This window comes from Pogonomyrmex barbatus, unplaced genomic scaffold (assembly GCF_055798465.1).
Source record: "Pogonomyrmex barbatus isolate J1 unplaced genomic scaffold, ASM5579846v1 scaffold10, whole genome shotgun sequence".
NCBI lineage: Eukaryota > Metazoa > Arthropoda > Insecta > Hymenoptera > Formicidae > Pogonomyrmex > Pogonomyrmex barbatus.
Window position 1 is genome coordinate 2535504 of NW_028297099.1, and position 12281 is coordinate 2547784.

The 12281-nt window shown below is 41.9% G+C and overlaps 1 protein-coding gene across 9 annotated transcripts in view; it reads right to left on the reverse strand.

Annotated features, from left to right (window-relative positions):
• The window catches only part of kug (FAT atypical cadherin kugelei), a 288772-nt gene that overhangs the window by 44276 nt on the left and 232215 nt on the right, over positions 1 to 12281 (reverse strand). The window lies entirely within an intron of this gene.

The following is a 12281-nucleotide window of genomic DNA, read 5'->3' on the forward strand; positions in this document are numbered from 1 at the left end:
GGGACGGCGGTTAAAGAGCGGCTTGAGCTCGCGATGATGCGTCCGGCGTTACTTAGCAACATCGCGGTCTCGCGCTCGCTCGTGGCGATAGAGAACCGGCGGGAGAAAATGTAAACCGGAGAGACCACGATTTGTAGCGTCGATAATCAACGTCTTCCTCTGTGCTGCGCCCTCGTCCGCGTAAAGTTGAGACCGAGAGTCCGAGTCGCGGTTTCGGTCACCGCGCAATTAACGAGACATCGAACTCGCCAGCGTTTCAACGTTTCAACGTCGATCGCAGACCGGGATAACGGACCCGATCGTCGAGTCTACCGGAGCATGTAACGAGCGCTAATTAGAAATCGAGGGATTCGTGCGGATCGCTGGCGCGAGTCATAAATTTTCTTGCGAGCCGGCGGGAGCTTCGCCCGCTCGTTTCGCACCGCGTTCGACTTCGTATGGCGCGCTTGCATCCCCGGTTATGCGAACGCGAGCGTTTCTCCTTCTTTTCTTGTTTCTTGTTTTTGTTTCTGAGAGAGATATATACACAGTAGAGCGCCGAGAGCCTCGCGTATTAACCGCGCGATATATACGCGGCCAGTTTGCTGCCGCGTTTTCCTTGCAGCTTCCGTTGCATCGCGTGCGTGCTCAAATCATAGCCGCGGTTCTCGTTGCAGGCCGCTTAGCGCAGATGACATGGAAAAGCGGAATACACTTTTTACGCTTTCTCCTTTATGTTGTAAATCATATGCTTGAGCGCGCGTGTGCCGTTCGTACGATTGCCCGGAGAAACCTTACCGCGCGCGAGTGAAACACATCTCGCCGCGTGTATAATTAACATCGCCATTGCAAAAGAATGCGATCTTCTGTACGCGGAGGAGCGCGGAGAGAACGGGCATTTCGAGTAGCTGAATTTACCGTGGAAATTGTTAAATCTTAATTAACCGCAAATGAACGTTGCCATATAATGCGCCACGCTGCTGTACTTCATTCCACCCCCTTTCCCCTCCCCTCTCCGGTCCTTCCTACGTCGTTACCACGGCATTATACGCGCCTCTTCTGTTCATTCGACTGTGGAAGAAGCAGATGAAGACACGTGCGGTGCTTAATAGCGAGCGAGCCGGCGAATGCATTAAATTTAGTACCGTAAACGCGATTTATACAGCATCCTCGTATAACGGGAGAACTTCGTTAGCGAGAAAACAAGCAGCGTCGGCGACGTGGCTTCGCGATTACAAAAATGAATTTTCTCGCACAGTCGATGCTATAATTCTTACGAAATAAGGTGCATCCGGCAGCCGAATCGTCCCGAGAGACAATCTGCAACAATACGAAATGCAGATTTTTCTTTCCCGCGGCTTGCGCGTCTCGCCAAAGTTTGAGCGAGTAAATGTTCATCAAATGTTTAACTCCCCCTACGAATAACGCAGATATTATAGATCGATAAGAGTGACGGAAAATTTACGGTTCACGAAACTCTTATCATATTTTATCGTTCGAAATTGCGAGAAATTCGACGTTCGCACGGCGAAATATACACTAATATCTTTTCAGAAAGATAAAGGTATATGTGCGATACACCTTTATTTTTACCGAACGACTTCGCGAGGGGGAGGAAGACGGGCGAAGGAAATTATTTTTCACGAAATATATTTCGTCGCGCGCTTTTATATATTCCCTTCACAACGTGAACTGTTGCGAAAACGTTGTATCTCGATCGGGTTTCATTACGGAGATGCATGTGGATACCTCGGCAAATCTCCCGGGCTCCTTCGTGCTTATCCATCCGTTCAGACAGCTGATGAAGGCGCGTGCAGCATTTAATAGTGCGCCGGGGATCGTATTTAATGTGTGCCTGCGCTCGGATTGCAACCAACTCCCGGGATGCGCATGAGCGATATACGGCGACGAAGTACGTACGCAACGTAACGAAACGTTCGAGAGCTCTCGCATTCGCGTTGCCTCGCGATCGGAAATATTAATCGCGAATTCTACACAACAATCTCCACGTAATTCGACAAAACGAAGAAGAGGAAATGAAGAAAAAAAGTTAAGAAAGTTACGTTATTTTTCTAAATATATGTTGCGCTAAGACGGAAAAGAAAGAACCGCACTGTAATCGCGACGGCTGTTTAACAATTTTTGCGAATTATTAACAATTCCAATATAATTCGAGAAAATAAAAACAAAATTGAAAATTGCGTATTTTTCTAAATATATGTTGCGCTAAAGCAGGAAAAACCGGACCAGCAATTGTGACAGCTGTTTGGCAATTTTTCCTCACGTGACTTTCCCAGCTCGACGTTGTTCGTTACTCGAAACCAGTAAGGGCCGTCTTGTCGAGCGAAGTACAGAATTCGTTTCTGGCGTGACTCTCGTCTTTTGTTCAAGTAACGACGGAGTCGCTGGGCGGAAACGCGAGGAGGAAACGGTCGATGGCTTTCCGTGCGAAGAACGTGCTAGTCGTAATCGAACTCTCGGTCATTTAATTTTTGGCCTCGGGTGCCGCCTTTTCCCTTTCTGCTCCCTTCTTTCATCCGCTCTGTCTTGTCCATCCTCCTTTTTCGCCACTCTCATCCTCTCTGAGAAATTTCTCGGGATCTTGATGCAATCCCGTCTCATCGTTAATCCAGAATTGTCATTGACACTTCCGGCATTATCTCGTTGGCAATATGCCGTCATGAAATGTTCGCGAAGCGTTAACAACGACTATTTCGTCCTCTCGACCGATCATCGAGAGGTGATTGATGCCCGATCGGATATCAGGGATTAATGAACGCTTGAAAAGCCCTGCAGTAAGAATAGATTATATCAATTGGATTTTACCATTATCTATTTCCTTACTAATGCCAGAAAAAATACTATAACTCATCATAAATGTTGGTACATAATCGCTCAATTTCGGAAGATATATAACAAAGAGTTGAAGACAAATGACACATGACAAACGTAACTCCATCCAACTTGAGATGTAGACAGTCAAATACGATTAACCGCATGTGGCGTATTAAAATATCCCCACATCCCCATGCGATCAACCGACTATCTTCCTACCTTCGTAATATTCACGTTGATTAAATTATGATTTGAAGGAATTAAACGCAACGAAGTTTTGCAGGGTTCAAATAGGGAGAAAGTCAGAATTAATATGGGAAACTCGTAAATGAAAGATAATTACGATCTCCCACTATTATAAGCCAGCCGATGTCAGGAATTCATATCGCAAACTTTAACGTTTCAAATAGCGAGCGGTGAAGAAATTCGAATGAGTTATGTGCTTTCGTTTCGTAATTTCACATGTGGCGTGGTATTACTCTACGCGTAGGAGTCTCGCACATTTGACGAATGTCGGGGAACAAACCGTAAATCGCCAGTGGATAAAAGCGTCACTAGAAGCGAAATTACGAGATATACGTGTCTCTGTTCGACCGGATCTCTCGATACGCTCGAGATTTAAATTGCCGGGGGCATATCGTCAACATTCGATTGAAATGCGTTTCCGTGGAAACCTTTTAACGATTAGATTCAAGTAACGGTACACACGCATATAAAAGGGCGATGTAGTAGCTTTTAAATCACAATTGAAAGTACAATGGAAAGGCAAAAGGTAAGATCAGTGTTCCAAATAAATAGAATTTGCTGCTAGAAAAGATTTATCATTTTTATTGAAATATTCTGTTATTGCCAATTGAACGTTTATTTAGAAAAATGTAAGATCAAATAAAATAATAAAAAAATTTTTAAATTATAAACATTTTAAATTATAAATATGTATCATCAATTTCCAAATTGATAATATGATGATCGAGTCTTCGTGAAAAATAAGTTAAAAATCAAGACTGTTTAAGAAAGATAAAAAGTCCGAAAAAAACATATTTATACTATTGCTATCTACATTAATAAATGATATCGAAAATTAATCTCCCATGGAATCCGATACAAAGCAATTGTATCTTCTAGCATTCTTCGCGAACACGTTTCTTCTTTTATAATTCTTAAAACTTTTCAGTAGCTCTGCGGGACTTCGCTAATGCTCCAACAAATTATTATACTTCTAACTGTACCGAGATGTCCTATCTTCTTGCATCGTATGCCTTACCCATTCCAGTAGAGATTCTACGTTTTTTTTCCGTTTTTATTGGTTTCCAACTTTTGTAAGAACACTACTTATCAAACGTTCGTCTTTATCTTTATAGCCCTTTCGATAGCCGACGAGCCAATTTAATCAGCACTTTTACCAGGAATCTACGTGAACTAATAAAGAAATATTCAACGGGTGCTAGATAATGGAATTCATATTATTTTAATATAAATATAATCTTTTTGTATATAACATGGAATGATAAAATATATAATACGTTTATTCACGATATTAAAAAATTTTTTTCTTGTAATTGCGTCATTCTTTCAACGAAAAATATAATAGTTAATTAAATATTATAAATAATTTATCAAATTAGTGTTTGATTCATATTTGTTCTTATTCTAATTTTTTTCCATTTTATTGTATAAGAATATTTTGCATTAAAAATTTAGTCCGCAAAGATTCGTGTATTGAGATATGTAAAAATACCGTCGTAATCATTGCGAGATATCATGAGTACTTGGAATGGCATGCACGGAATTTTAATACAATATTACATAGATATTTCTCAGAGATATTTAAGAAATTTTTTCTACATTCTAAAATAATTATGAAATCTAATATGAATTTACGATATTAATGATAATCTTTTAGAACTATGAAGTTTCCATCAAATTAACACATAAAGCATATAATAAATTCAACAATTGAATAAGTTTGTGCAATTGTTCCAAACTTGATAAGAAATTTGATAACCCTTCAAAGGTGAAAATGGTTCAAGTGGATAAAGGAAAAATTTCACGTGGAACTAGTTTATCCGAGATTCTGCGTGCTTGAAAGTTCCCGAAAGTTTGCATCGATGTGCAAGTCGGTGCTGACGATTCTTCCTTCAGTTCGTGATACGCGTATCACATAGAAAAGTTCCAAAGTGTGCATACAGTTTGAAAGCAATCGAACCTAAGCAGTTCGAGAAGCTGCGAAAACCGCTTTGGAACAGACGTTGACACGCTGGTGCAAACGGCACGAGGGACACTTCCCTCGCAACTCCCTTCATTTTCCGTTTCTTGTAAGAAATCGTCGAAAGAATACATGGAACATTTGCCCGAGGACGCGTCCCGCGTCTCAATCCCATCTTCTACAAAAGCACTTTTATTTTCTCGGCGAACATAAAACTGTAATTCTGGCATCTTAAGAAAATTAAAAGCGTAATAATTGTCGAAACGATTAATCACAAAAGAGACAAAACGAAGATGTTTTCTCTTTGGCTGGGAATAAAAGCGGTTTATCGCCTCGGCGATTGTTGGCGAAATTGAAGGTCCTTCGTCGTGAAAAATCATTCGGAGGGCCTGACCATGATGACACCTTTATGACGAAGGTATCCCCTGATGGATATAAACGAGCGGCTCGGCGGTTTCACGAGTACTCGCGAAAAGGTATTGCGAAAATAATGACCGTCGCCGCTCGACGGTCGTCATTAACCAGATTAACAGTGGAAAACCGTTCTGTCGTCGACGCAGGGAGCCGGATTACGAGGAATTATGTCGGCGGTTAGGGCGCCGTAAGATCCGCCTTCGTCATGTACCCTTCGTCTTCTTTCGCCCTCCCGCTGCTGCTCCACTTTCCTGACTTTCCGCATCTTTTCCCGTCCCGCCCCTCTTTTATCGTTCTTACTCTCCCGAGCAAGGGCTATCGTCTCGGGGCTATCCCGCCTGAAGAGGAACAAGAGTCATAACTAGGGATGAATATTTTTTTCTCTCTCTCCCTTTCTTTTGCATCTCAATCAACGACTAGAAAACTTACGTGTTGGAAATTAATTCGTTTGACTTTTTTTAAATGATAATGCGTGTATAATAACATACGAGAAAACTATCAGCTGTTTTATAATGCGTTTTTTTAATTTATTCAATCTAAGCGTATTGTATTGGAATGATAAACTCGAATAAATGCGAGATTTTTAATATATTGCATAAAGCATTAATCTGCATATTGAAATTTTTTTCCGGGCATACTCATAAATAGAAAAAAAAATGTAGTTGTATTTTATGTCAAAGTCAGTGATTTTTTTTCCCTCGTGTTCCAGTTATATACGTCCATTCACCGGCTGCACGGTAGTTATCTAAATGCCTTACAATTCATTCCGGTGCGACGCGATCGTTCGACCGTTCACCCCCGCTTCATTATTGCGCCGCGGCTCCAGGCGGCAGATAGAAAGTTAATTACGTAGTTACTGGCATTCCATATTTTATGGAATGCGGAATTGGATTTTTGATCGAAATATTTCGTGCGCCTGAGCTCGGTTACAAGTTATTGCCCGCGTTATCCTGACGAGTCGTAACGAGACTCATAACCGTGATAAAAAGAAATCTGCGTTGTACATCGCGTGTGTCTTATTCCTTTATTACATTTATTGGGGGGGGGGGGAGGGGGGAGGGGACTGAAGTGAATGCATGAAGTCACGTGGCATCGGATATATCTGGTCTTCCTCCAATAAACACGGGATACGAACCGTGTCTTACGTCTCAATTCCGAATATATAAAGGCGTTACCACGAGACGTGTCTCGCAGACGTCTGCTCTTATCGTAGATCCTGATGGCGGGACAAGAGAGGTACCGGTCGAACGAGACACGATCGAGTTTTATTTTATTTCGAGCGCGCAACCGGAGTTTCGTTCTGTTCTCTTTTCCATCTGATTGACACGGACTGTCGTGGCAGTTCGAGCTGGGGAACGAGGCGGCTCGTAAGTGTTTCGTAGTTTCCCGAAGAAAGTCCAACGATTTCGTGGATCTTTTGCGGAAACCAGGCCGCACACCGCCGACGTGTAAACGGCGTCTTTCATTTTTAACACACGGCCATCACGTGAATCATTTCTGTTCAGAAAAGAAAACACGTCGCGAGAGATCGACGAGATCCATCGCGATAAGAATCGTGCACGATAAAAGAAAATAGAGTTTCGCTCGGTTAAGGAAACAATAACAATTAGTTAGCAATGTAAATTTGTTCGCGCCGTATCAAATGTACGTATCCTTGTCGTGCGTTGCGGAATTTGCCCGCTTATGAAACTGCGTCGGCGTGATTTTCTTATGCACGACCGTATATCGAGAGGCGCGAATGGCTCGGGGGTTGTAAAGTTTGAAACTGAATAAAAATGCTAATTACCAAACTTTTAATGAAGTAGACGTTGGCTCAACGCGAATGTTTCATGAAGGCAAAGGCCGCGCCGGACGTTGGAAATATATGACACCCGTCACCCTGTTGTAATTCCACACTGCAACTTTAGATCGCCGGCGCGCAAAAATAAATTGCGTGTTTGAAACTGGCGGAAACGTCTACAATATATCACGGCGCCGAAGCAGTTAATACAGTTTTACCTGGCGACAGGGCAATTACATGTCTTACCCTTCGTTTATCGATACACGTCGGAATACCTCGATGTAGGCATTGCTCGTGGATTTTAACATCGCAAAGAGGAATCAGCAGAATCGGAGAAGCTGCAAAACCTCGTCAATCAGTAATCGATATTCTGAAAGCCACGTACTGCTTTTCCATACAGGTTTTATTTTATTCCTACGCGTTTTACAATGGAAAGGATTAGCGTCCGCGTTGTACCAATCACAGGTGCATCACGCGCGACCGAAAAAAATAGCGGTATTTCAGTATTCAGGCGTCTCGAGAGGGGTACCGCGCGTTCGGTATTCAACGATCCGCGCGGTGCAATTCCCCGTCGGGGGGGTTGCATCGCGTGCATACGCCGGCAACGGAGGGATGCGCATCGGGGGATTCCATGCTGCCGGAGCGGATGCGGCGCGGGTGGCGCGAGGTGCGGCGCGCGGCTTCCGAGAAACGTGTCTCACACCCGTGACTGATGATTCACGTCCAACGTGACACGTGCTGCACGTGCCGCCTTTCGCGGCCAAGGGCCGCAGAATATGTCCGGCCGAACGAATAGATGAACGGACTCCGACGCAATTTCGTCATGTTGAGAACGCGACGGGGGAATTGTCTTACCGGAGGCAGCTCGCGTTTCGTCTTGTCCGAAAAAAATCAGGAGGACGCAAGGCGCGGCCGGCATCCGCCCGACGTAGACGAGATAATATCGTCTACGAGAACGTGCGCTGTGACGTGGCTGTTTGGTTCTCCGTTCCGAAGGAAGAGGAAGTTATGAAAACTCAATCTACCCTCGCCGTCTTATTTCTCTCTCTCGCGCACGCACAATGACGTTAAATATAATCTTAGAGATACGCGCTTTCAGATCCGATTATATCAGGTGGAATCTGGAATCGCAGCGAATCCGGAATCGTAATCTACCCAATTCAGAGTGCCGTCGTAGTAGCGAAATTTGTCTCTAATACTACGACAAAACTCGTCCGACGCTCTTGTGCATCTCGAACAATTGAAGATGTCGTTAATGAGACGACGGATTCTGTTGCGTGGAAGACGGAAGGAAACAGGATATATAACGCGCAAAACTATTATTTCAAGATGTTACACTCTAATTGTGCTTGTTAAAACAAAACAAAACGAAAGCGGCTAAAGTTGCCGAAGGATAAAATTAGATTGAATCTTAATAACGTCCCGTTTCGTCTTACGTTCTCATTTCAAAAGAAGTTGTCTGACGTTTTCATTCGTGGATAGCTCTCACTTTAGATAGCTAATAAAATTCTATCAACAATCACCGCTAATTAGTGGAACAATAGTAATCTCGGTAATTAAATTAATTCGAAAAATCATCTTCCATCGTCAACGAATGTAGAAAATATTCCTTTTGCTCGCGCGAGCAATCCATTGTATGGATCGAGTTTATTCCCGAGTAGTGTCGAGTACATTTAACGGGCTCGTCTACTCATCTCGTGTTCCAGCCTCGTGCCAATTAGGATTCTCTGATCCCGCCGTCAGTGGACCGCTCGTTAATTAAAAATATCGCGGACAAATGCGTTTCCGCCGCCGCCGTAAATTAATTTGGCCTCCTGAACGACGTGAGTCGAAGAAAAGATGGAAAATAAAGAGAAAAAGAGAAAAAAAGAGAGAGAAAGTGAGACAAAAGAACCAAGACAGAAATAGTTTCGTGGTAAATCGAAAAATGTGCACGTCGATTTAGCGATCGACTTATTCGTTCCGATAGTCGTAATGTCTCTCTTCGACATGTGATCTAGTGAAAAAAAAGTGGATTTGCATTGTCGTCGAAACGTCAGCGAAAAACGGATTCGACTAATCCGAAACGGATAATTGCTGTCGTCGATTTTAAATCGTGATAAATCATGACCTCTCGATAAGCTTGTCCTTATTCAGGCAATCGCGAGTTGTGAATTGGAAACATAATTAGCGTAGACAATTATTTCGTTGCAGCGAGAAACGACACGAAGCCCGATAACGAAGCACCTTTTGCCTGATTGATTTATATTTTATGTAATTTAAAGGAAAAAGAAATATCAAAAAAAATATTAAAATAATAATTAGAAAGATTTGGAAGATTTTTTTTCTGTTCTTTCGTCTCAGAAAATATTATAATATTTATGTGATATTCACTGATGCAAAAGAACAAGATTATGATTCATTTTATATGATATAAAACGCCGCGAAAAATGGTTACGATGTAATGTTGGCGAGAGGAAGCTCGCAAGTACGTCGCATGTAAAGAGATGAAACATGGAAGGTGGTTAAGCCGACAGATGAAGGGGATCGTGCATCCGGCTTCTTAGCTACCGTTCAGACTCCGCTCTTCCTCCTGGGCCCTTTAAAGTAGCTCTAACTTTCGGAGATTTGAGGACCCGTTTGAGAGATTTGCACGATTCGATCAAACGCGACGTAATCTCTTGCCGTAATCTTTTGTCATATTATTCATTATCGTCGATTATCGATAATGTTGCAAAATGCGTGCTGCTAAAAATCCCTCGATTTTAGCAGCAGATGTTAAGAAATCTTGCTATCTCTCTGTATTAACTACTTCTACCGATGTATTAATTTTAATTGAACTTAATTAGTTCTAAAATAGAAAAAAAAAATAAAGGATAAATTAAATCAATATTGATGTTAATTACATATAATGATTACATATAAAGTCTGAAAAAAGAAGAATATGGAATAATAATAATTATAACAAACCTAATATCGAAACCTTATATCGAAATATAAGAACTAAAAGAAAAAATGTTTCTCATGGAACAACTATTAATTGCTTAAGGGCCTAAACTCAGGATTTCGCCGTAATAATGAAATTTTCGTCTCTGAGATTATGACGAAACTTGTCTTCTCTCCTGCTAATGCATCTCGATTGATCGAAAACGTCGTTAATGATCGTTAAGATCCTGTTACACGGAAGATGGGAGCAAACAGGATGTACAACGTACGAAACTATAATTTTGCAGATGTTACACGCTAATTGTAATTGCCCGTTACAGCATGACAACGAAAGCAGTTGAAGTTTGGCGAGGAATTAAATTAGTCTAAATCCTAATCTTGTAATGCGCATGCATTTTGTCTTATATCTCCCGTAAATCCTATACTCGAGAAAAGTCCTCTAACAGAAACACGATAAAACCCGTGAAATCTTGTGGATCTGGACGGAGAAGGCTAGATTTACCACGGTGGATTTTCCCCGTTGGATTTTCAGAAGTTGCGAGAACAGATTTATTCCCACGAATCAGACAACCCGTCGCGCGACGAAACATACGACAGATTTTGGCGAAACTACGAGATAGGCGTATCTTTTTTTTATCGATGCTCGCTGATGGTATTTGTTGAAATAAAAATATATCTAACGTAAATACTTTCTCGAATAAGACGCAAGATCTTTAATCCTTTTCGATATATTTTATCCTTTATGATTTGAATTATCGTGCCATCAATATCGATTTGCGGATAAGACGATTTCTATTCTTTCTTCGAAAGTCTCATATTGTTCTCGAAACGAGAACGCGTTTTCGTAGGCTTGCCATCGAATAAAAACGGTCGTGCATCATAGTGCCATTATCGTCGAATCATTCAAGTTCTTGCTACGATGATTTTGTTCCTATCCTATATTTGATTCTATCGGCTTGCAAGAACGTATGGAATACGAAATGCGTACATCTGCGGAAATAAAAGAAAACGATAGCCTCTATAGCGTAATCTAAAAATGTGCATTTTTCTGACAAAAGCTTATTTTCGTAAACAGCAAAACAATATCTTTCTCTCGATTTAGCTTATAAAAGCATTTAGCTTTTTAAAATTTATTTATCGTATTTATGTATTATTGACATTTTAATATTTAATGTTGGAAATTAAAAAGTCCCGGCGAACGGAGTTCCACGAATAAATTTGCACTCCATTCTGGCGATGGGAATTTTTGCCGAAATAAAATTCCACTGCACGTTTGCAAGTTTTGCGAAATGTCCCGTATATCTTGTCTCCCGATAGCGTTCGCGTCCGGGATTTATTCAGCACCGGGTGCCATCCAAATTCATACGAATCAGTTGCACGACCGGCCGAAACGATAGGGCGGACGCCCCCGACGCCCGGATCGGGGTCGTAGATTTTTCCGGAGAGCGAAGTGACTTCGAGGACCTCGTCGGCTTCGTTGACGCGCGTACAACGAGACATGCAGTCGTTCCACGTGCACGTGCTCGTGTCGTATGCGCGCAACGAATAAATTTCGCCTGGCTTTCCTCCGCCGTTTCGGGGGTCCTCGTGGAATAAGGCGCGGAAACGGGCCGCGACGGGACACGCCTTCCGGAATTTATCATCCTTAATAAAACAGAGCGAAAATAGTGGAACGCAAAATGACCTTTGCGCCGGATAAATAGATTCTGTCCGCAGACGAGCGAATAGTTTCATCAGCTTAAGCGATTAGAGTATGTAGAGATTGTTGCACTCTCTGGAGAATTATTTTAGCAAGATCTGTTTGCATCGTATTTAAAACGTGACGTATACGTATCGTATTGATATCTCGAAGAAGAAAAATAAAATGTAAAAATAACTGTTAAACGAACGAGGTTGTAATTAAAATTTCAAGATACATTTTTCTCTCGAGTCACGTGTACCTTAGTATTGTTTTTGTAAGATGTCGAAAATAAAACCGGATTCGCACGAACTTTTATTTTTAACACACGAAATCAAGGTGCTAATCGCGTAGCGACGGGTCACGCGCGTAATAAAATCCGAATTACTTCCAAGGGAAAAAGGCAAATAGCGAAGTTACTGCGGATATCGTCGGACGTGGGGCGTCGGGATTAAGAACTCATT